Here is a 22,306-nt window from a genome sequence, read left to right on the forward strand (position 1 = left end):
TGGGTAAGTGCCAGGACTTGTCCTCCCATTCACTCAACACTGGGAGAGGACAGCGATCATCATGGAGCCCATTGTAGAGCACTTCTGGGGTTGGAAAATGGAGAGCTGAACTGCTTCTCACAAGGGGAACAGACTGGGGTCTCTGTTCGGGGTAGAAAAGGCAATCCCAACGCCTACTGCCTACTTTTCTCAGTAAGAGATTAGTCCAAGACATGCTTGAAAAATTCTGAGGAGATTTACTTTGGCTGAAAAGGAGTTCCAGAGGGGCTCCTTTGAGGCTTTGCAGAGTCTCTGGCAATGAATTGCATTCCAACATCTACCGAGAACCCCCAGGGTCATTCAATTGACTTAAACTCACCAGGATCCAATGCTTCTTTGTTCTACTTAACATCTGAATTAACATCAGAACAATGTCTACTTGGATAACTAACGCTGAAGGTACTGACCTTTATCTATCATTCTGGGACTAAAAGAAGAACTTTAAAAGAAAGACTAAAAGGTAGCAAGTTAAATATATTATGTCAAGATAAAGAAGAAGAGGAGGGGGTGAAATTGAGACTACTGGATATTAAAGAACAGCGTTAAAAAATGAGAAAAACAATTAATGTTTTAAATACCTGTGGTTTCTGCTGAAAACCCCCATTGTCACAGAGTTGCTGATCTACTGGACATCACAGGAAGTGCGTCATTAAAGTATCGAGAGATCTTTGGATCACTGAAAATGGGATTTGGTAGCAAGCAAGGCAGGAAGTGGCCATTGAAAGAAGGTAAAATTGCAAGTTAACCAGCCTACTCTAAGACTAAGAAACCATAGAAAAACATCAGTGGCCATTAAGAGAAGGTCAAAAAAATTAAAATTATTTAAAGCTATTTGGGAAACTGAAAATTAGTGGAGCCGGAATATTTGGACATTATAAGGTGAAAAATATTGGACAATATTAACAAAATTAATTTGGGTAGCCTCTATAAGAAAAAGGAAAATTTTAAAAAAGAAATGCAGAAAAACCGCAGGCGCCATCTTGGACAGAATAAAAACTTTAAAAATTAATATCTTGACCTGGGAAGCTCCAGGAACAGCGATTTTGGGCTCATTGAAAAAGGCAAGCCTCTGTCTTTAAAATCTTATACTTAAAATTTAATTTGGAGAGATCAACTTTTGGAGCTCATTTACATGTCAGACTATAAGCCAATACATACAAGGGCTGGCTTACTTGAAAAGATCCAGGAGCAATTGGATGCGATGGCGGCAAGAATGATGAAAGGGATGAAAGAGCTAATAACTGCCTGTAAAAAAGAAATAAAAGAGGACATTGAATCCAGTAAAGCAGCTCTAAAAAAACGAAATTGAGGATCTCAGAAATGACACCTTAGTAACATCTAAGAAAGTACAAGAGGTGGAGGAGAAGGTGAAAGAACATGATTCCACCTTTAAAAAAGTGCGAGAGAAGGTAGTAATGCACGACTGCAAGCTGATGGAAAATCAGATACACTTGAGAGGGGTACCTGAAAATGAACAAAACGACCTGAAGGAATATATAACAAAAATCATTGCTGAATTTTTAGGTGAAGACCCAGAAGATTCTAAACACCTGTATGCCTATGTATACAGGGTCAACTCATTCTATGCTAAGAAGAATAAATTACCAAGAGATGTGGTGATAAGGTTTGTGACACGAGATATGGTTGGAAGGATCATGAGTAAAAACTGTGAAAAAACACTAATGGTTGAAGACAGCAGAGTAAGAATAATGAAAGCGCTGCCAAGGAAGGTTATAACTGACAGAAGACTTTACAAAAAATTAACAGACAAGCTACGAGACAATGAAACAAGGTATAGATGGATACTACCAGAAGCTTTGATTTTTGAACATCAAGGAAAAAGGATTACAATTACAAGCATGCAAGAACTATGAAGGTTTTTTGAAAAGCATAAAGAATTTGGGGATACAGAATAAAGTAAAGAAACATGATGGATTACAAATTAATATCTTGGAATGTAAATGCCCTTTCTCTGCACCATAGCACTGTACTGGTAACCCAGTGATTGGGTGGAGGCAGGGCAAACTCCATGACGATTGCTGTCCTCTCCCAGTGTTGAGTGAATAGGAGGACAAGTCCTGGCACTCACCCAAAGCCTCTTTCTAGAGCCCGTTGTATTATTCTCACAACAAGCCTTATTCCTAGTCTAACAACAGCAGAAAAGAAATTCCTGTGAGAAAGCTGACTGTCAGAATTCACAAGAATCTTGGGCCCTGAATATTATTTGCAAGACCATTATTAATATATTTCTTACATTGTCATCCTGCCTTTCTTTCTCCAGTAAGGAAAAAATTAAATAAATAATTTCTCTCAGTCCAACCTACCTCATGGCATAGCTTGTGTGACAGTAAAATGGAGAGAGGGGTAGAAACTACTGTAAACTGGTTTGGGATCCCATTGCGGAGGAAAGTGTGGTATAAATATTTAAATAAATAATATTCAAAGGACACAAATACATGACCCATGTTGGTAACATGAGCGTTGCATGCTACAAGGAAGAATTTATTACAAAATTTAGATAGATGCTCTTGCCTTTGACTGACTTATGGCAACACCATAGGATTTTCAAGTGGTGGCTTGCCACAGTGTTATGACCCTAGTATTGCTTGAGGACTCCCCATCCAAATACTTGCCAGGGCTGACCCTGCTTAATTTCCAAAATCTGATGAGATCAGGCTAGCCTGGGCTATCCAGGTCAGGGCTTAAAGAATCCCCAAAAAGTCAATATACAAGGGGGGCTAAACATTGTTATTTTCTGTGAAATATGACAGTTTTCCCTGGGTTTGGATGCAGCCAGCATTTCAGTTCGAGGAAAATAAATGAGGTGTCCTTTGGTGGTCAAAAAATGCTGAGCTGGAGATCATGGAACATGCATGGACAAAAAATCATGTGAGATGGGAACAGCATTAAGGAGGGGAATTTGGAAAGATTTGATGTAAAAACATCCAACCTACTGAAAATGTGGAGAGCCAGTCTGGTGTAGTGGCTAAGTGTGTGGACTCTTATCTGGGGGAACCGGGTTTGATTCCCCACTCCTCCATTTGCACCTGCTGGAATGGCCTTGGGTTAGCCATAGCTATTGCAGTAGTTGTCCTTGAAAGGGCAGCTGCTGTGAGAGCCCTCTCAGCCCCACCTACCTCACAGGGTGTCTGTTGTGTGGGGAGAAGATACAGGACTTGTAAGCTGCTCTGAGTCTCTGATTCAGAGAGAAGGGCAGGGTATAAATCTACAGTCTTCTTCTTTTTATACTATTTTCATTACATTGTTCTCTAATTTTGTGGTTTGGTTTTATAATATTACTTTTTGTTTGTAATATATTGTCTCACAGCATTGTTCTCCAGTCCTGTAATTCTCACTTTACTATCTATATTATACTGTTTAGTGTGATTTTCTTTAGTATTGCTGGTTGTGTCTATTATACTGTCCTTACTGTATCGTTGTAAGGTGGAAGCCACATTGAGTGTCAGCAAGAAAGCACACCATTGCTAGAATAAATAAATATGCTGTGGGCCTTCTTTGAATATGAAACATCACACAGACAGTGAGCAGCCATCTTCAAGTGACAGTTCTATACAGCAAATGTGGACAACCCATTTAGAAGAAGAAAAGAATGATGCTCAGATTTCTAGCTTGGGTATAAGCGGCAAAGCTCTCTTTCTCTCTCTCTCTCTGTATAATATTTGGTAATCTGTGGTATAATTTGCCCCAGTATTTCCCCATCAGAGTAGTAGATGTATACACATCACATTTCTAACACATAAGTAAATAAGCAATAGGCTAGAGCACACAAAAAAGTAATATTGATTTCCAGTCCTATTGGAATTCTCATTTCTGTTCCCAGTGCTAAGGTCTGAGCTTGCATGGCAACAACAGTAAATGAAGAATTCCCCTCATATTTTATTTAGGTGTGCAGCAAAGCATGCCTCATATCAGCCTGGTCTTTCTGTGACATGGAAATGACAGCAGTTGCTTTCTCGCATCTGACACTGGAATCAAGTGAATGTCAGCTTGTCATAGTTCAGCTCACAAGGGATACACAGTTTATAAGAGCACAGTGAAATTCAAAAAAGTGGCTGAGAAGACTGTCAAGACAGAGTCTAGGTGGAAAGGAATGGGGAAAGTGTTGGACTTGCTCCTAATGCACATACGTTCAATACCACTGCCATTAATCAGATTCTTTAACAGCAGGTAGAAAAAAGCAATCTAGGAGTTGCTTCCATTGGTTTCATCAGTAACACATTTCCAAGGGCAAAGGACCTAGCAGATAAGTCACCAATGAGAGTTTTGTATAGTTCATCTGTGCAGTGCAGATTTTTCAGAGCTTTGTCCATAGCTGCAGTGGGGGGTGGTAAAGTAACTCTAATTGGCACTAAAATACCTCTTATTGTGTGTTTGCTCACATTCTTCATCGGATTTTCCTCTACCGACGTGGATTATGTGGGCTGTTTCCTTGGATTCCGTGAATGCATGCGGTTGCCTTAAACTGAGATTAGACCCTTTGTTTATTCAGGTCAGTATTGTCTACTTTGATCAGAAGCAGCTTTCCAGGGCCTCAGGCAGGGGTCTTTCCAATCACCAACCACCTGATCCTTTTAAGTGGAGATTCTGGGGATTGAAGTTGGGGTTTTCTGCATGCAAAACCGTTGCTCTGTCACTGAGCCCCTCACTGATTAGCACTGGGTTTCCAGCATTCTGCTAGATACTTCCCAGTGTATAAAAAAAAAAAGGGTGGCCAAACTTGCTTAATATAAGAGCCACATAGATGCTTGAGAGCCACAAGACATGAATGTCAGATGTTGGAAGGAAGGAAGGATGGAAGGAAAATAGATGGGAGAGGGAGTAAGAGGTGGAAAGAAAGCAACTTTAAATGTATTCTCCAAACCACTGGTTGGCTTGGCTTGGAGAAGTGATTTGAAGAGACAAATGCCTTCTCTGAGCTAGCTGACAGGGCAGTGGGGACTTCAAGAGCCACACAATGTGTGTGAAAGAGCCACATGTGGCTCCCAAGCCACAGCTTGGCTACCCCTGGTATAAACAATGTTAATAGCCAGCTACCACCATCAGTACATCTCTTCTTAGAAGGAAGCTGACCCTATGAATGTTTCATTGAACTTCCCATAAATCAAGGAAGGAAAACAAAATTAAGATGAGTAATTTTTTATTAGTTAGGATGCACTGAGATGTAAACTAAGTCTGCATGTCTTTCATGTATGATGTTAAAAGACTTTCATGACATCCAGTTTTTCAAGATCACAATCACTTCAAAGTCCAGTTAATTAAATGCAATAGCAATTCACTTTCAACGAAGCATGCCCTTGTTAAAGATCATTCAAAATGATGCAGCACAAGCCAGAATATAATTTTTTTTTAAATATCCTCCTTAGAGATGTCCGATGAAAGCCCCAATCAACTGATGTAGTGTAAAGTAGTGTAGGAGAGCCAGTCTGGTGTAGTGGTTAAGTGTGCAGACTCCTATCTGGGAGAACCAGCTTTGAGTCCTCAATCCTCCACTTACAGCTGCTGGAATGGCCTTGGGTTACCCATAGCTATTGCAGGACTTGTCCTTGAAAGGACAGCTGCTATGAGAGCCCTCTCAGCCCCACCCCGCAGGGTGTCTGTTGCGGGGGGAGAAGATATAGGAGATTGTAAGCTGCTCTGAGTCTCTGATTCAGAGAGAAGGATGGGGTATAAATCTTCTTCTAAAACAAGCAAATCCTTCTTGATCACAGTAACTTGTGCTGAATTGCCTGGTTCACTGGCAGATAGATCCTTCATCTTGGAAACCTGACATGGTCCACTCTTCTGAAACAGGTGGAACCATGGATTGTCGATACTGCTTTAGAGTACCAATCATGAGTCCTTCCACAGCTGTGGGGACTGCAGGCATTCAGTTGTTTTGTTCTATAATCCCACTGCAGTTGTACGATGGCCAACACCATTAATTTTTTTTCTTATTATTGCAGTGCAATTCAATACAAGCAACAATCCCTCACCATTGGGTCTGTAAGGAAGGTGTCTGTCAAGCAAAAGGCTGCTATGAGCTTTTGCTTGTATCTGATACATGGATTAGAGCAGGGGTGTCAAACATGCAGCCCATGGGCCAGATCAGGCTCCCAGAGGCCCATGAGCAACTCACTGTCATCTGTTTCCTTCTCCCTCTCTTGCTTCCTTCTTGCTTTGCCAGGCTTGCTCAGTTGCACAGGAGCTACAAAGCCAAGCCTCTATTTTGCCCCCCAAGTCAGAATAAGAGGCGGACACAAGTGAGTTGGTAAAAACTGTGGGCCATTTTATTAAATAAACATATCAACGGCAAGAGCAACCAGAACTGCGGCCAGGTCAGCGCCAGGGGTCTCCACACACTGCTCCCCTGCCTTTTTCACGGGTGAGAGACCCAGTCCCCCAGCCGGAGCTATGTGTCACAGCTCCCGTCAGGCAGGCCCAGCAGGGAGGCCCGCACTGGAGAGCCCAGTCAACAGACACGCGTCTCAGCGGAAGGCACCCATCCGATCGAGTCTCCAGGACAGTCTGCATTCACACACCTCGGGTCACCAATACCCAAAGGTTGATCCTGCCAGACCCCTAACTCCCCAAAAGGGGGAGGCTAACCGGTCCTCCCCAGGTCGCATGGCACCATAACCCAGTAAAACCTGCCACAACTAAGGCCAAGTCTCTACTTAGGGCTTAGCACTCACCGAAAGGTCCAAAGCCAAACCCAGCCCTTACCAAAGATCCCTCAGGAAAAGCATATTACCCTTCTCCGAGAGATGCAGTCCATCCCCTCTGTAGAGGTCAGGATATTCCGTAGAAATATCCGGATGGGCAAATAGTGGCCCAAACCACCCTCCAGTGTCTTACGGATCTCCTTGTTTGCTCTATAACAGGCTCTCTCTATCCCAGCTGGATTCCAAACACTGCGCCACACCAAGTGCGGAATCATGGCCAACTAAACTACAATGGTACCAGGCCATCTCTTCCTAATGTACTTGAAATCATCTTGAGCTTGCAAGATCAAAGCCTTGCCTTTAATCAGCCCGAGATCATTCCCCCCCCCCCGGATGAATAATTAAAACCAGAGGGGGAGGGCCACCACACCCATGAAATAAAAGCGGGAGCAAGCCAGGCCACTGAAGACTCCAGCGCCCCCTCCATTCAACCGTAACATATTTGCTGAGCCCCAGCTGAGAGCCAATAGCAGTTCTCCGAGCTTGATGTGCCGGCCAAAACACATAACTGTGCCCGCAGATGAGAACTCGGCTCCTCCGGCCAGGAACAACAGCATCTAAAGAAAGAAACAAACAAGTTATAAAACCTAACCATAACTACCCCAGCTCCAAAGAACAAAGCTAAGATTGGAGCAAAGGGTGAATATAACCTTTATAAGCCCGAGACCGCCAACGGCCAAGGTGCTGGATGGACGAAGCAGAATATCCTAAGGCCGCAGCCATAGAGGCCGCCCCAGTTCTAAAAGAGTGGGTACCAAACCTCACTCCAGACAACCCCAACAGAGCTAAGGCCCTAGACATCACCGCCCAAAACTGGTGTTTTGTCAGAGGACTGCCTCCAGCATGACAAAACAACAACCCTTTGCAGCCCCCCCCCCCCCCGCACTGCCAAATAATCAGCCAATGCGAACACCGGGCAAACATCCGCCTCTGAACACGGACCCAGCTCCAATACAGTCCCAAAGCCCTGATGGTCTGTCTTGGAATGGCGGATGGTAAGAACTGCCTTACGCCCCGTTAACCTAATGTCCTGAAAAGACAATGCCCTGCCTGAAACATCCTTCCTGGAGCTTGCCACTAATTCACTAACCTTGAGTGCCCCAAAAAAGGCCACCAAAAAGGCTGCATGAAGCAAAACAGCCTCAAAGTGAGATGCACAGACTGCGCTCCAAACCCCTTTCAAACGGTTGAGAATCCCAGGAGTCATAGGGTTCCTGGTGTCAGGAGTAGTCCCGACCTCCCTGGACCACCCTTCCAGCATTTTTCGAATACGAAAATCTGCTGTTTCCTCCTTATACCCCAATGCCTTGCTAGCAAAAGCCAGCGCAGACAGGCGTCCTCTAATTGATCGCACTGCCAATCCCTTACCTTTTAAGTAAACACAGTAGTGGAGCAGTTGCTCCATTGGGAGGGGCCAAACAATGCGATGCCGTACCTCAGCCCTAAAGTCTTCAAACTGCCGCACAGCACATTCATAAGACTTCCTGGTGCTAGGCGCAATGGCTAGGCCTATCGCTCTGCAGGCCTCGGCTCTGCAATCAGCCATAGCTCCTGGGGCATTGGCACCGCCTCTTGATCGGCCTCCAGGGCCAGCTGACGAAACCTCTCCATCTGTTTACGAGAGAGCCACCCCGTTATTCACCCCAGGAACATGCTTGGCCAAAAACAAAATGTTAAGCCATGGACAACACAGTGAAGGCCCTCACCAACCTCATGACCCGTTGCGATTTGGATGAAAGGGAATTAATAACATGAACCACTGCCATGTTATCACACCAAAAATGAATGGTGTGATCAGCCATATCACTTCCCCATAACCAAACCACAACCAAGATGGGAAAAAACTCTAAAAACGTGAGATCCCAGCTCAAACCAGCCTGCATCCATGAATCAGGCCAAACTTCCATGCACCAATGTCCATGGAAGTAAACCCCAAAACCTAATGACCCAGCAGCATCGGACATGACCTGAAGCTCTGCCTCAAGCCTTATGTCCTCTCTCCAAAAAGAAACCCCATTAAAGGATTCTAAAAACTCCTGCAACATCTGCAGATCCTCCCTCATGCTGCTGGTAACTCTAGTCCTGTGCTGCAGCAGGTGAAGGCCCATCATAGCATCACAGAACCTGCGAAGAAAAGCCCTTCCAGGGGCAATCACTTTGCAAGCAAAGTTAAGATGCCCCACTAACTGCTGAAGCTCAAGTAGTGTAACCTTCTTCTTAAAGAGGAAAGTACTAATCCTAATTCTTAAATCCTCCAGCTTCTGCAGAGGTATTCTAGACGATTGCACCAGTGTGTCCAACTCAATACCTAAAAATACAAGGCATTGGGCCGGGCCCTCAGTTTTCTCCTCAGCCAGTGGCACACCCAACTCAGCAGCCAGCTCAACAACAACTGAGTGCAACGTCCAGTACCTAAAGAACTCACAAACAGGTAGTCGTCCAAATAATGGACCACGTCCTGTAAACCCACTTTTTCGTGTACAGCCCATTCCAAGAAAGGTGATGAATCAAGTGCTATTAGCAAACTGTATGCCTTACATCTGAGGGACAAACTTACGGCCTGGATGGATTCTGAAGGCATTATTGCCGATGTTCAGGCTGCCTTCTGCCCTGGAAGATCCCACCTTGATCAGACTTTGGTGCTGCAATTTCTGGTTGATAAATATTTGGCCACAAAGGGCTCCAGACTCTTTGCAGCCTTTGTCGACTTTAAGGGTGCCTTTGATCTGATACCCAGATCCAGGTTATGGGATAAGCTTGCAGCTTCGTCTATCGACAGACGGCTGTTGGTGTTAATGGTTAGCCTTTACAGTAACTTGGGCATCAGGATAAGATGCTCATCTCAAGGCCATTTAACCCAACCAATTTTAGTGAACAAGGGTGTCAGACAGGGTTGTGTGCTCGCCCCCTTGCTTTTCAATTTGTACATAAATTCACTTCTAACCTCCTTTAATGATTTGGCTTTACATCCTCCCAAGCTCGCCGATCAGCATATTCCAGTTCTAGCATATGCTGACGACGTGCTTATACTATCCAGGACGCAGATTGGTATGCGAAGGGCCCTTCGCCATCTAACCCAGACCAGTCTGCAGGAAAAGTTGGAAATTAATCTAGACAAAACCAAGGTTTTAGTTTTTGCCAAACGTTTCAAGGCTCATTGCTGGTTTCTAAATGGTAAACCCATTGAGCAAGTAAAAATTATAAAATACCTGGGGGTGATTTTTCATTATCAGGGAAAGCGTTTGGCACATAAGAACTGTGTTGCACAATCTGCGCAAAGAACAGCTGATGCCATCTACCGTTTTTATATCTCCAAAGGGGCCAAATTCTTGCCTGCAGCATTAAGGTTGCATACTGCAAAGACCAGGGTCCAATTGCTCTATGGCGCTGAAATTGCCCCTTATTTAACCACCAAGCCGTTGGAGATAGTACAAACTGCGCAAGCTTCTGTTTGTTCCTAGTTGTGTGCCAAACACTGCCATCAGGTTGGAATCTGGCATCCCTAGCATCGAGATGTCTATGTGGTTAAACACCTTTTGTTACTTCTTGAAGGTTCTCTCAAAGCCAGGTGGTCTTCCCCATCTGACTTTTTTGACTCTTTTGTGGGAACTTGGGAGAAAAGGTGTCTAGATCATTTTAGACTCTGTGATCTCTCCCCTGAGTCCTTAGCAATGATGAAACTGAGGGATGCGAAAGAACTTCTGCACCTGAGGTTGGTAGAGCTTGAACTGAGATCTGCTAGAGCTAGTCTTTCTGCGCACATTTTCTTAGGGAAGCAAGCCGAAGTACTGTCCCCGGCCAGGTATCTTTTCAACATCACTATCCCAAAATATTGGATAGCTTTCTCAAAAGCATGACTCAACACACTTTTCTCTTCGGTGCTTTTGGGACATTACGCTGGGTACCCATATCTGGAAAGATTGTGCCCCTGCAATTGCAATAAGGTTGAAACAACTCCTCACATTGTTTTGCAGTGCCCTAATTACAATGACTTGAGGGCAAGACTAATCTCTCCGATTCTCGGGTCCTTGGTGGGCAGGCAGGAGGATGAGCAAATTGCCTTCCTCCTGTCTGACGCTCATTCTGATGTTTCATCTAAGATTGCCCGTTTCTGTTACGCTGCTCAGTTGGAAAGGAGGGAAATTGAGAGTGTAAATCTTGGTTATGAGTTTTAATAATATGTGTAATAGTAGGAGTCAGGAATTTTATGTAAGAGGTGATGGGTTTGTTTTTGTTTTAATGTTTTTGTTTGTATTAAGCTGGTCGGATGACTGTGAATAAAGAACTACTACTACTACATCCCTGGATTAGAGACTCAGACTTCGTATGAGGCAGGGCTGAGACAGTCTGCTTCAGGCAGTGGATTCTGGGGTACACTTAAAAGACAGCAAATTGTCAATTTTTATTATATTCCTTTAATAGTGGGAAGTGCCATTTGAGTTTGTTGCCTTTGGCACCACAATATTTTTGGCCACCTCTGCCTAATCACATAGATCTGCATAATTGTGATGGGGCATGAGAATACATACATCAAAGTAGCTGTGACAACATGTTGAGAGGGCACGTACAGAGAGACGGTGCAATTACAATGCATGTCTGTTGCAATAACTCACTTGACTGTCATTTTTTCAGGTGCATAAGGTTGCAGCCATGAAGTTAATCTTCAAAATACCTTTAGTAGGTGACCTTTGACAGATGACCTTTGACAGTCAGGTACCCTAAAGCTCATGCTACACATTAATGGAAAGACATAAGAGAAGCCATGTTGAATCATGCCAATGGCCAATCCATTCCAACAGTCTGTGTCACACAGTGGCCAAAAAAAACCCAGGTTTGCCCCTCCCAAGCACCAAGAATAGAGCATCATTTGCCCCAGACAGAGAGCTCCATGTATACCTTGTGGCTAATAACCACTGATGAATCTCTTCTCCATATGTTTATCCAATCCCCTCTTAATGCTGGCTATGCTTGTACACACAACAATGCTGGGGACTTTTACCTATCTGCAAATGTATGATAAAAAAAAAATGTGATGTGACTCCATTCCATTAGTGTTTCCCAGCTGTCAAATGGCAGCCAATCAAACAGAGCAGTTAGTGGGAAACTGCTAACATGAGGATGTCATACTCTTATCCTACCACTTCACTGAACAAATTTTGTTTATGTATTAAAATATTTATACTCCCCCTTTTCTTTTGGCTTTGGTTTGAAGCCATCCTCCTATCTAAGGAGACTTCCTCTGAATTAAATGGCTCTTCTATTGGGGCAAGAACCACTTAAAAGGGAGGACTGCTCCTTAGGCTGGTGGAAAGATACTTGGAGGTTGTCTGGATCTACCCCACAGACATCCTCAAAACTTGCCTCCCAGTGATCTGCCACCATGAACAGTAAATCTCTCCATGCAATATCTACCCCAAGCTATAGCAAGAGATGCAGGTAAGGCAAAGTGGCACAGGGAATCCGAGAAAATTATTCCCTTCGCATTAGCCAGGGCTTGTTCCCAGCCTTGTTGAGCCCAGAAGCACTTCAGTGATTCTGGAGAAGGGTGATGGACACAACAACAAAATGGCCACCAGGGCCATTCACAAAAGTAGTATTTATTTATGAAAATATAAATGTGTAATCTATCTATCTATCTATCTATCTATCTATCTATCTATCTATCTATCTATCTATCTATCTATCTATCTATCTATCTATCTGTCTGTCTGTCTGTCTGTCTGTCTGTCTGTCTGTCTGTCTGTCTGTCTGTCTGTCTGTCTGTCTACCGACCTATCTACCTACCTACCTACCTCCCTCTTCTGATTTTTAAGAAGGAGTTCCTGGCGAAGAGAATTATCTGCTTGCCTTCCAGTTTCAGAGACACTGTTTAGTTTCAGATTCCAAAGAAAGTGGAGGGTTTTTTTCTTGCACAGGTGCATGAAGTGGGTTCCCAAGCCAAAAGTGTTAAATTCTGTGCCCTAGCCTAGCTAAGGGCACACAGTTATGGTGCACCTGGCCTACATGAGCTCGGCAATAGTAGTAGTAGAAGAAGAGTTGGTTTTATACCCTGCTCTTTACTACCCATAGGAGTCTTGGAGCAGCTTACAATCACCGTCCCTTCCTCTCCCCACAACAGGCACCCTGTGAGAGGTAGGTGAGGCTGAGAGGGTTCGGAGACCTATAGCTGGCCCAAGGTCACCCAGCTTGCTGCATGTGGAGGAATGGGGGATCAAACCATGTTCTCCAGATTAGAGTCCACCACACTTAACCAGTATACCAAACTGGCTCTCTGGTACAGATTGACCCAAATCTTCTTTTTCAACTGTTCCATTAAAAACTGTTTGGATTCTGCCCTCAAAAGTCAAGAAGCAAGAATGTAGGAGTAAATTCATCAGTAGGCGCTATGCTGAGGATTGGGACACTAGACTAGTAATTAACATAACCGCACCTTGAAAGAAAACACCAAAAAGATTTTCTGTGTTGAATAATCAAAGATCTTTGAAAAGAGAAGCATTTCATCACTATCTGAGGATAATCACAATATGGCAATTCCCTCCCTTTTTAGCCAATAGATATCCACAATCCATTGCATGTAAACTGAATACACACCCAAATAGTCTGTACATACAGCTGCTCATTCAATATAAATTAACTAATTGTATGTACACAGTAAGCCACCCACCTAATTCGGCTTCTTGAACGAGCATGTTAGATCTCTCTTGCATGAGCTGCCTTTGCCTCTGATCCTTTTTTCCCCACTTCTTTTTTTTAAAATTTGGGGTGCAACAAGATTGTTCCAAGAGTCCGACACAGCAGGTAAACTTGCTTTATGTTGCCAGTAGGCTCCCCTACTGTCTAGCACATTTGCACATCAACAGTATTGCTCTGCAACTGGGCTACCCTAGTGACATTATCTTCAAAAGTACTTCAAGGCCGATGGAACACTGCAGGGAGCTCAGCTGTTTTTTTAAAAAATGGAAAAGGAGAAATAAAGGAAACCTCGCAAAACTTATTTATAAATTTATCCGACAATGTTGATTCTTTGACCAGAACTCAAAAGCATGATTTGTGCAGCAGTGTACAGTAATTGCTGGATTGCAGCAACATGGTTTTGTCTGGTCACCTTGCTGTGCATCTAAGAACATTTGACCGCTCTGGAGGACACAGAAATTAGCTCCATATTCTGCTTCTGTTGCTTTTCTCCATGAACTTGATTTCACAATATGTTTTTATTGTCATTGAATTTGAGGCCATTCTGTATTGAGAGGAGAGGCTGGTATTTGAAGGCCTAATCTCTCTGCAGACTTCATGGATGGACAAGTTCAACTGAAGAGCTAAATTCTAGCCCAGTAGCACCTTAGAAACCAATAAGGATATTACAAATTTTAGCTGGGTTCAAAAAGGGGTCCAAATCACTACTAACAACTGGAGTAGAAACTTTTTATTGATTGATTGATCAAGGAAAGCATTTATTCCTAAGAAAGTTCAAGATGCTGACACTTTTAACATTGTTCACCTTAGATACTTGTAACAGGTTTTATATCACAGGAAGGCAGTAACATCAGGGCTTTTTTTGAGCAGGAACGCAACCAGAACGTCATTCTGGCTGGCCTGGGCAGCATTCCAGCTCAGTCTGGGTGGCTTCTCCCACTGTCAGGTGGGGCTCAGGGAGGCCAGTCGTGCTTGCAGGGGGGCCTCCGGACGTTCGGGTGTAGGGTGAGGCTCAGGGAGGCCTCCGGACGTTCGGGTATTGAGCGGGGCTCAGGGAGGCCAGCTGCACTTGCATGAGGGCCTCCAGACGACTGGGTGTTGGGCGGGGCTCAGGGAGCCCAGCCGCATTTGTGTGGGGACCTCCCAACATCCCGCTGTCTGTCAGGGTTCAGGGAGGTCAGCTGCGCTTGCACGGGGCCTCCCAACGTCCAGCTTGCCAGCTCTTGGGAGTCAGCAATTTTACAGGTGAGTTGCTCCCATCCCCTTTCTTTCAGTTTATTTCATTTATTTCATTTCTTTCTTTCTTTTTTCCCTCTTTTCTTGCACTCCTTCCCTCCTTTTTCCTTTGTTCCTATTTCCTTTCTTTTTCTTTCTTTTTTTCTCTATTTGTTTCCAACTGTCTTGCCCTCCCTCCCTCCCTCCCTCCCATTCATTCATTCATTCATTCATTCATTCATTCATTCATTATTTCTTTCTTTCTGTCAATGTTTCATTTCTTTTCTTTCTTTCTTTCTTTCTTTCTTTCTTTCTTTCTTTCTTTCTTTCTTTCTTTCTTTCTTTCTTTCTTTCTTTCTTTCTTTCTTTCTCTCTCCTTTCATTCATTCATTTTTTTTCTTTCTGTCAGTCTTTATTTTCTCTGTCTGCTTTATTTTTCACTCTCCCACCCTTCCTTCCTTGCACCTGCTAGCATGGCCCTGGGTCAGCCATAGCTCTGGCAGAGGTTGTCCATGAAAGGGCAGCTGCTGTGAGAGCCCTCTCCAGCCCCACCCACCTCACAGGGTGTCTGTTGTGGGGAAGGAAGGTAAAGAAGATTGTGAGCCACTCTGAGACTCTTTGGAGTGGAAGGCGGGATATAAATCCAATATCTTCTTCTTCTTCCTTCCTTCCTTTCTGTCAATATTTCTTTTTCCATGTTTGCCTTTTCTTTCTTTCTCTCTTTCTTTCTTTCTCTCTTTCTTTCTTTCTTTCTTTCTTTCTTTCTTTCTTTCTTTCTTTCTTTCATTTTTTTTCTTTCTGTCAGTCTTTCTTTTTCTCTATTTGCTTTATTTTCCACTCGCCCATTCTTTCTGTCAATATTTCTTTTTCCCTGTTTGCCTTATTTCCTTCCACCCCCTCCCTCCCTCCCTCTCTCTTTCTTTCTTTCCAACTCTCTCCTCCCATTCATACATTCATTTTTTCTTTCTGCCAGTCTTTCTTTTTCTCTGTCTATTTGCTTTATTTTCTACTCCCCCACTCTTTTTTTCTTTCTGTCAGTCTTTCTGTCAATAGTTGAACAATTTTTTGAGATGATAAATTCACACTACCAAATACTTTTTTCTCAAATCAAACCAAATTTTACACTCCAATAAAATATTTTCTAATGACTCAAGCTGACCAGATCCACATTTACAAACTCTGTCTGAATATGCTGTCCCTGCATATTAGCCATCCAGTATGGCCGAGGGAAAAGTATTTAACAAAGCGATCATGAATGCTCTTCTATAATGAGGGATCAATGGGTCTTTTTTTCCCCTTTTCAAATAATTTTTTATTGAAATATATTGAATGCTATTACAAAACATCAAGTAAGAGCTGTAAAAGTACATAAGCATAGTTTAAATTTACAGTACTAATATTGCATAAACAGTGTTTAATAACTTCAGCATAAACAAAAATAAAACCATTGACAGTATCTAATTAGTATGTGCAATAGGATGAGTGATCTAACAACTTCCGACTGTAACTGGCAAAAATCAGAATTTGTTGGGAACTAGAATGGGAGAAACAAATTATAATAGAGAAGAACACTCTGTAAATTCTGTCCATGCCTTATCTAGAATAAGAGACAATTTTTCAAACATTCCAGTGTGATACAAAGTATTTTTGAGTTCAAAATACTATCAGAAAACTTATCAAGACTACAATATTTTCTGACTTTGTTGTACCAGTGCTGAATATTAGGGACAGTTTGGTCTTTCCAATGTATAGCTATAAGACACTTTGCAGCTGTTAACATTATCAGGAGCAATTCTTACTGTTTTAAAATCTTTTATTAAGTTTGACTATAAAAAGGGTAGGAAATGCGGGGTTACAGAAACATAAAAGGAGAGGGGATATAAGATAGAAAAACATTAACAAAAATACAAAGAGAAGCAGCATATATACCTGTTACATTTCTACCTCAAGACAAAATACCAGATTCTTTCTACCTGAAAGCCTTAAAGTTTTGCCCATTATAACCCTTTAATTCTACAGTTTTCTTATTTTGTTATATACAGAATAAGCTATTCTGTAGCTTATAATGTAAATCTAAACTTTTCATCTTCAGTACATACAAATGAGAAAAGCAGAAGAGCCAACCCTGAAACAGAGCTGACTGATTAAATTTAACATCATTTAAAATAAAAGCTAACTAGTTGGTTTGTTTGTTTATTTATTTATTTTATGATTTATATCCCGCCCTTCCCACCAAATGGCTCAGGGCGGTTTAACAATATTAGCAGTTAACATAAGCATAAAAGGTAAATATAGTTCCTTAATCCTTAATGTTAATTTATTTTTAGCAGAGAGAGAAAGCAAAAACAGAAAACACAGTAGTTTATCTGTTTCGTTATAGACAGTTTCTCTTGTCAGAAATATCAAGAGCAAATTTAAGATTACAAAATATTCATGTAGCCTGTTTTATTACAAATTTACCCAGATTGACTTTTTAGCTACTTTAAACATTTAGAATTCTTTTAAAAAATTGGAGATTGTAAATCCTATTTTCATAATGCTCTGAAAAACACAAGTTAATATGCAATAGTTACCTCATCTCCCATACTTGATTATTTTTAGGTAAATAAAAACCCATGTAATCTCCTTTTTTCTCTCTCTCTCTCTCGGCTTGGCTTCGCGAACGAAGATTCAAGAAGGGTGCAATAGTCCACGTTTACATTACTCTATTTAACTTCCATAGATGATTATAACAAACTGAAGAAAGGCATCCCAATTCTTAAAGCCTTATTTGCCATTACGGAATTACTTATTAGCTGCTTTCATTGATTCAATATTAACCAGCTAAATGTAAAAGAAAGGTGGAGCAAAAAAGAACAACCCAAAAACAGTTTAAAATCTCTTCTTTTTGAACGCTTTCCAAAATTTGATCATCCTGCTGAAATTTGCCTTTTTTCTTCTTGATATCTCAAAGACCCAGTTAACCTGTTTCCTTCAGCTTCAAATTCTCCTCCTGCATTTCAATTATAACCATTTCAGTCCTAATTAAGCATCACATACATTTCTCTTGTAAGCATTTTGGTGAAAGTGGTATGATCACCACTTCGTCACATCCTCCGGAGCAGGCTATAGTCAATGTAGATTTCCATTTCAACTTTATAACTTCGCAGTTATATGTCTCCATTTTGCTTTTCTTCCAGACCTTTCCCAACAAATCTTTAGCTTTTTTTCTCAGCTTGACAGACATCACTGGGAACTCTTTATTACTCTGCTCATGTAGATTTTCATTTTCGCTGTATTTCAAAATAAAAGTCCCCGTCTGTTGTTGCACCAACTCTGCTAAACGATCAAGTTCCTGCTTTAAGGAGGTTATGTTAATCATAATATCACACGCTTTTATTTGAGCTGCCATTTCCTCCATAAAAAAACCTCAGTCTGTTAATCAAAGTTAGAAAATAGTTCAAAGACCCAGTTAACCTGTTTCCTTCAGCTTCAAATTCTCCTCCTGCATTTGAATTATAACCATTTCAGTCCTAATTAAGCATCACATACATTTCTCTTGTAAGCATATCCCATTTTTGTTCAGACCGTATTGTAACCAGAAAGTGATCTCATTGACATTTATTTATTTATAAACCAAATCAATTCAAATATCTTTGCTCAGTCCAGTTTAAGTTGTTGAAAGTTTCCAATTTGTTCTTTGCTTTCTGAAGCCTTCCTTGTGGGGAAAAAAAGGGGGGGGGATTCCCTCCTCTTCACCTTTCTTTTGGAACAGTTCCAATTGCTGTTATGTTAAAAGATCCATTAACCGGTATTGTTAGAAAGCTGACTTACTTTCGTGGTAGAATTCCAGTGATTAAGGTAGAACACTGATACTTAAGGTAGAACACATAAATACTTTGGCCACTAAATGAGAAGGGAGCACTCACTGGAGAAGATCTTGACGCTGGGAAAGACAGAAGACAAAAGAAGAAGGGGACAGCAAAAGATGAGATGGCTGGACAGTGTTACTGAGGTAACAAACAAGAATTTGAGCAGACTTCGGAGGATTGTGGAAGATAGGAGGGCCTGGTATGACTTTGTCCATGGGGTCGCAAAGAGTCGGACTTGACTGTGTGACTGAAAAACAACAACAAGTAAGTATAGTGCTACTGGGCTTAAATCTAGCACTTCTATTGCAGACCAAAACGGTTATCCTCCTGAAACTAAGTTCAACTGACCATGCTAAAACTGAGCTCCTCTAAGAGGTCCAACTTTGAGGATGGGCTTAGAATTAAAAAGCCAGATGTATCAGAGAAAGGGATATGTTCACAGTACAATAACAACAGAAAAATGACCAAACTGAGTTGATCATACTTTGGTCACATTATGAGAAAACTCACCGGGAAAGACAACATTGCTAAGAAAAGTTGAAAGCAGGAAAAGAGGAAGACCCAACATGAGGTGAATTGACTCAATCAAAGAAGCTCAGTTTGCAAGGCCTGAGCAAGGCTGTTTATGATCAAACATTTTGGAGGACATTAATTCATAGGATCAGCCAGGGCTGTTTTTGTAGCAGGAACTCCTTTGCATATTAAGCCACATACCCCTGTTATAGCCAATCCCCCAAGAGCTTACATTAGGCCCTGTACTAAGAGCCCTGTAAGCTCTTGAAGGATTGGCTGCAACAGAGGTGTGTGGCCTAATATGCAAAGGAGTTCCTGCTACAAAAAAAGCCCTGAGGATCATCATTAGCTGGAAGTGACTTGATGCCACAACACACACATAAGAACAAGGGCTGAAATTCTGTCATGATCATAAAGTTAAATCATTGCAACCTGAAGATAGCCCTGAGGCCTGTTCTCCCAAATAGCTGAGTGCTCCCTCTATTCTGCCATTCAGATAAAGAGCATACCCCTGTAGTTATGCCCCCAAAAGTTGGTTTAAGCCTGCTTTACTATATAGTGTCACAAACTCAGCAAATACTTTGTAAAAAAAATGACTCCAGCTGTTCTCTGAAGATGAAGATTGAGTATATCTGTAAGCAGATCAGGCAATGCTTCAGTCTGGACCAGTCTTTGCTATTAAATAAGTATGCACTTTTTTTAAAAAAAAAGAGTTAAATGTTGATGTGGCTTATAGGCCATTTTGAAAACCAGGGTCATGTTGAGAACTAGGCCATTTTGAAAATGGTTCTTTAAAAATAGCTGGTTGTACTAGGAAATTAATAATGGTTTTCATTGGTTTCAACAGCAAAAATATTTTTTTTGTCTGTAATGCCCCTGTCCTCCCAATTGGGATTAAATTATTAGAGTTTATTTTATTTATTTATTTATCAGATTTATATTCCACCCTCCCCTAACGGGCTCAGGGCGGCTGTCACCCTCACCTCTGGGATCTACTTTCTGAAATTTCAGGCAGATAAGTGAAAGCATCCTCAGGCCATATTGTCATTGGCACAGCTATGGAGAGATGTGAACTGGTGAACTTTCCTCATGCTTTCAACCAAAGTATTTAAAAATGGAGTGCATTGATAAAGGAAGCCAAACTCTTCTCCCACTGCATTACCTTGTTGTGCTCTGGCACTTCCAGTATTCTTCAACTCACCTAGTTTAAATACCCAAAAGCAGGGCTCATTTTGTAGCAGGAGCTCCTTTGCATATTAGCCTGCACCCCCCCCCCCCCCTGATGTAGCCAATCCTCCAAGAGCTAACAGGGCTCTTATTGCAGGGCCTACTGTAAGCTCTTGGAGGATTGGCTACATCAGGGTGTGTGGCCTAATATGCAATAGAGCTCCTGCTACAAAATGAGCCCTGCCCAAAAGTCAGCTGGATGATGAAAAAAATGCCAGAAGATATGGGATATGGCAAGAAGTCATGTAGAAAAATTGTCTTCCCGTTTCCAGTCCCATAAATGAGAGGAGTTACCTATCTGTTCCCTTTGCTGAGGCTAATAGGAGATGAGAGGAAGAGATTGTATCAAGGGAAAAGGTGCAGCTGCTGTCTGTTGTGTTCCACATCTGGCAATGTAAGCAAGACAAAAATTCATTTTCTGAACACCCACCTCAACAATGTCATTAACCTCCCAGTGGCTCCTTTCAACTCCTAACCCATTTCATACAACTTAACAATGGCTTCTGTTGTATGCCCTCAGTTTTTGATAAGAGCTGGCTTTGACAAAGAGAAACAGTCCCTTTTGACAGACATGGCAGGGTCTTTTTCTACCCAGGAGTGAAAGCACAGTGAGTTTCACACCCCTCAAAGAGATCTGTTTTTTCATCCGCCTGCTATTTTCATTGAATGCAGCAAAGGCAATCAATAAGGAAGCAAGAAATATCACTCAAAGTGAGCTCGTGACAGTTTCCATTGCAAACAAGCACCTGAACATCTTCCAGGCAGACGAAAGAGAACATGGCAAACGGCTTCAAAATGGAATCCTCATGCTCACCAAGACCAAGAGGTACAAAATATGTGTGCTTGCGAAACACTCTCACATCGTCTTGCTAAAAAGTAAACACACAGATACAGGGCCAGCCCAAATATATTACCTGCCAGTTTTGCAGTGATTGTACATCTCCTCCTGCAGCTTATACTAAAGAAGCCGGCAGAGCTGTAACTCTCTATCACTCACCAAGGTAAGCAGCACAATGCTTGACAGAGGATTTCAATTATAACATTCTGAGAAATGTCAAACACATCAGAGCTGGGACTCAACAGCATAAAGAGTTCAAAGTCAGCTCGTGAACTGTGTTCAGATTCATGGCAGAGTTATAATGGAGGGGCTTTTGCACTGCTCAACTTTCCCATTCATCAACTGCAGCACTGTACCAGGCTCCTTCTCGGTATCTTTTGCCAATGGTTCCTTTCACAGTGGATGTCATATTAATAATCCAAGAGCTTTTTTCTAAAAAGAGCTAGCCTCTCGGGATAAGCCCAGCCTCTCTGCCGACAGAACATCCCTCATTCACGTTGCTCCAGCTCAAACGAAGGATGGAGAGGAGCCCCGAGATGGAGAGGAGAGGAAGGGACAAAAAGGAGAGCTTGCTTCCACATGAAAGAATCTACAACAGCAGCTGCTATTTTCCCCCCTGTTCATGGACAAGTTATCTAGTTAGTAGAAGTGCTAGGGACAAGTATACAAAAGTAAAGGGAAGGAAGGATGTCAAGGGCAACATCTCTCTCATGCAGACTCTGTTCTCTCGCAGTGCTGCAATACTTCCATTTCTGTACTCATAGCAGTTCATTACTGATTCCTAAAGGGGGATGAGGATGAACCAGTATGTCATCTCAAGGATGCAGGTCTTATCCAAACAAAGTCCAAAGTGGCTACCATGTGTGAGAGGATTGTAAAATGGGTTGAAATAAGGGTTGAGATGGCTTTTTTTGTTAACTATTTCAGGTCTCTCAAAAATGTTCTCCCTTGTTAGGTAATTCTGAGGCATTAGGTAATTCTGGGGGAGGTTTTAATTAAGGAGCCAAGGGACGTATTAATTAATTTAATTAGTGTTAGCTAAAAAGATCGAGGTAGACCGGGGGGAGGAACTCAAATTAAATAACTAGTGGACATTGGTAGTTGGCATTTTACTGGTTGGAACAAGAGGGCTAAAGAGGGTACAGATATAGATACTGCCAGTTGATAAGCTGGTATACACCAGTAGAAGATGACTGGCCTGGGGATTC

Source organism: Heteronotia binoei, chromosome 5, assembly GCF_032191835.1.
Source record: "Heteronotia binoei isolate CCM8104 ecotype False Entrance Well chromosome 5, APGP_CSIRO_Hbin_v1, whole genome shotgun sequence".
Taxonomy (NCBI): domain Eukaryota; kingdom Metazoa; phylum Chordata; class Lepidosauria; order Squamata; family Gekkonidae; genus Heteronotia; species Heteronotia binoei.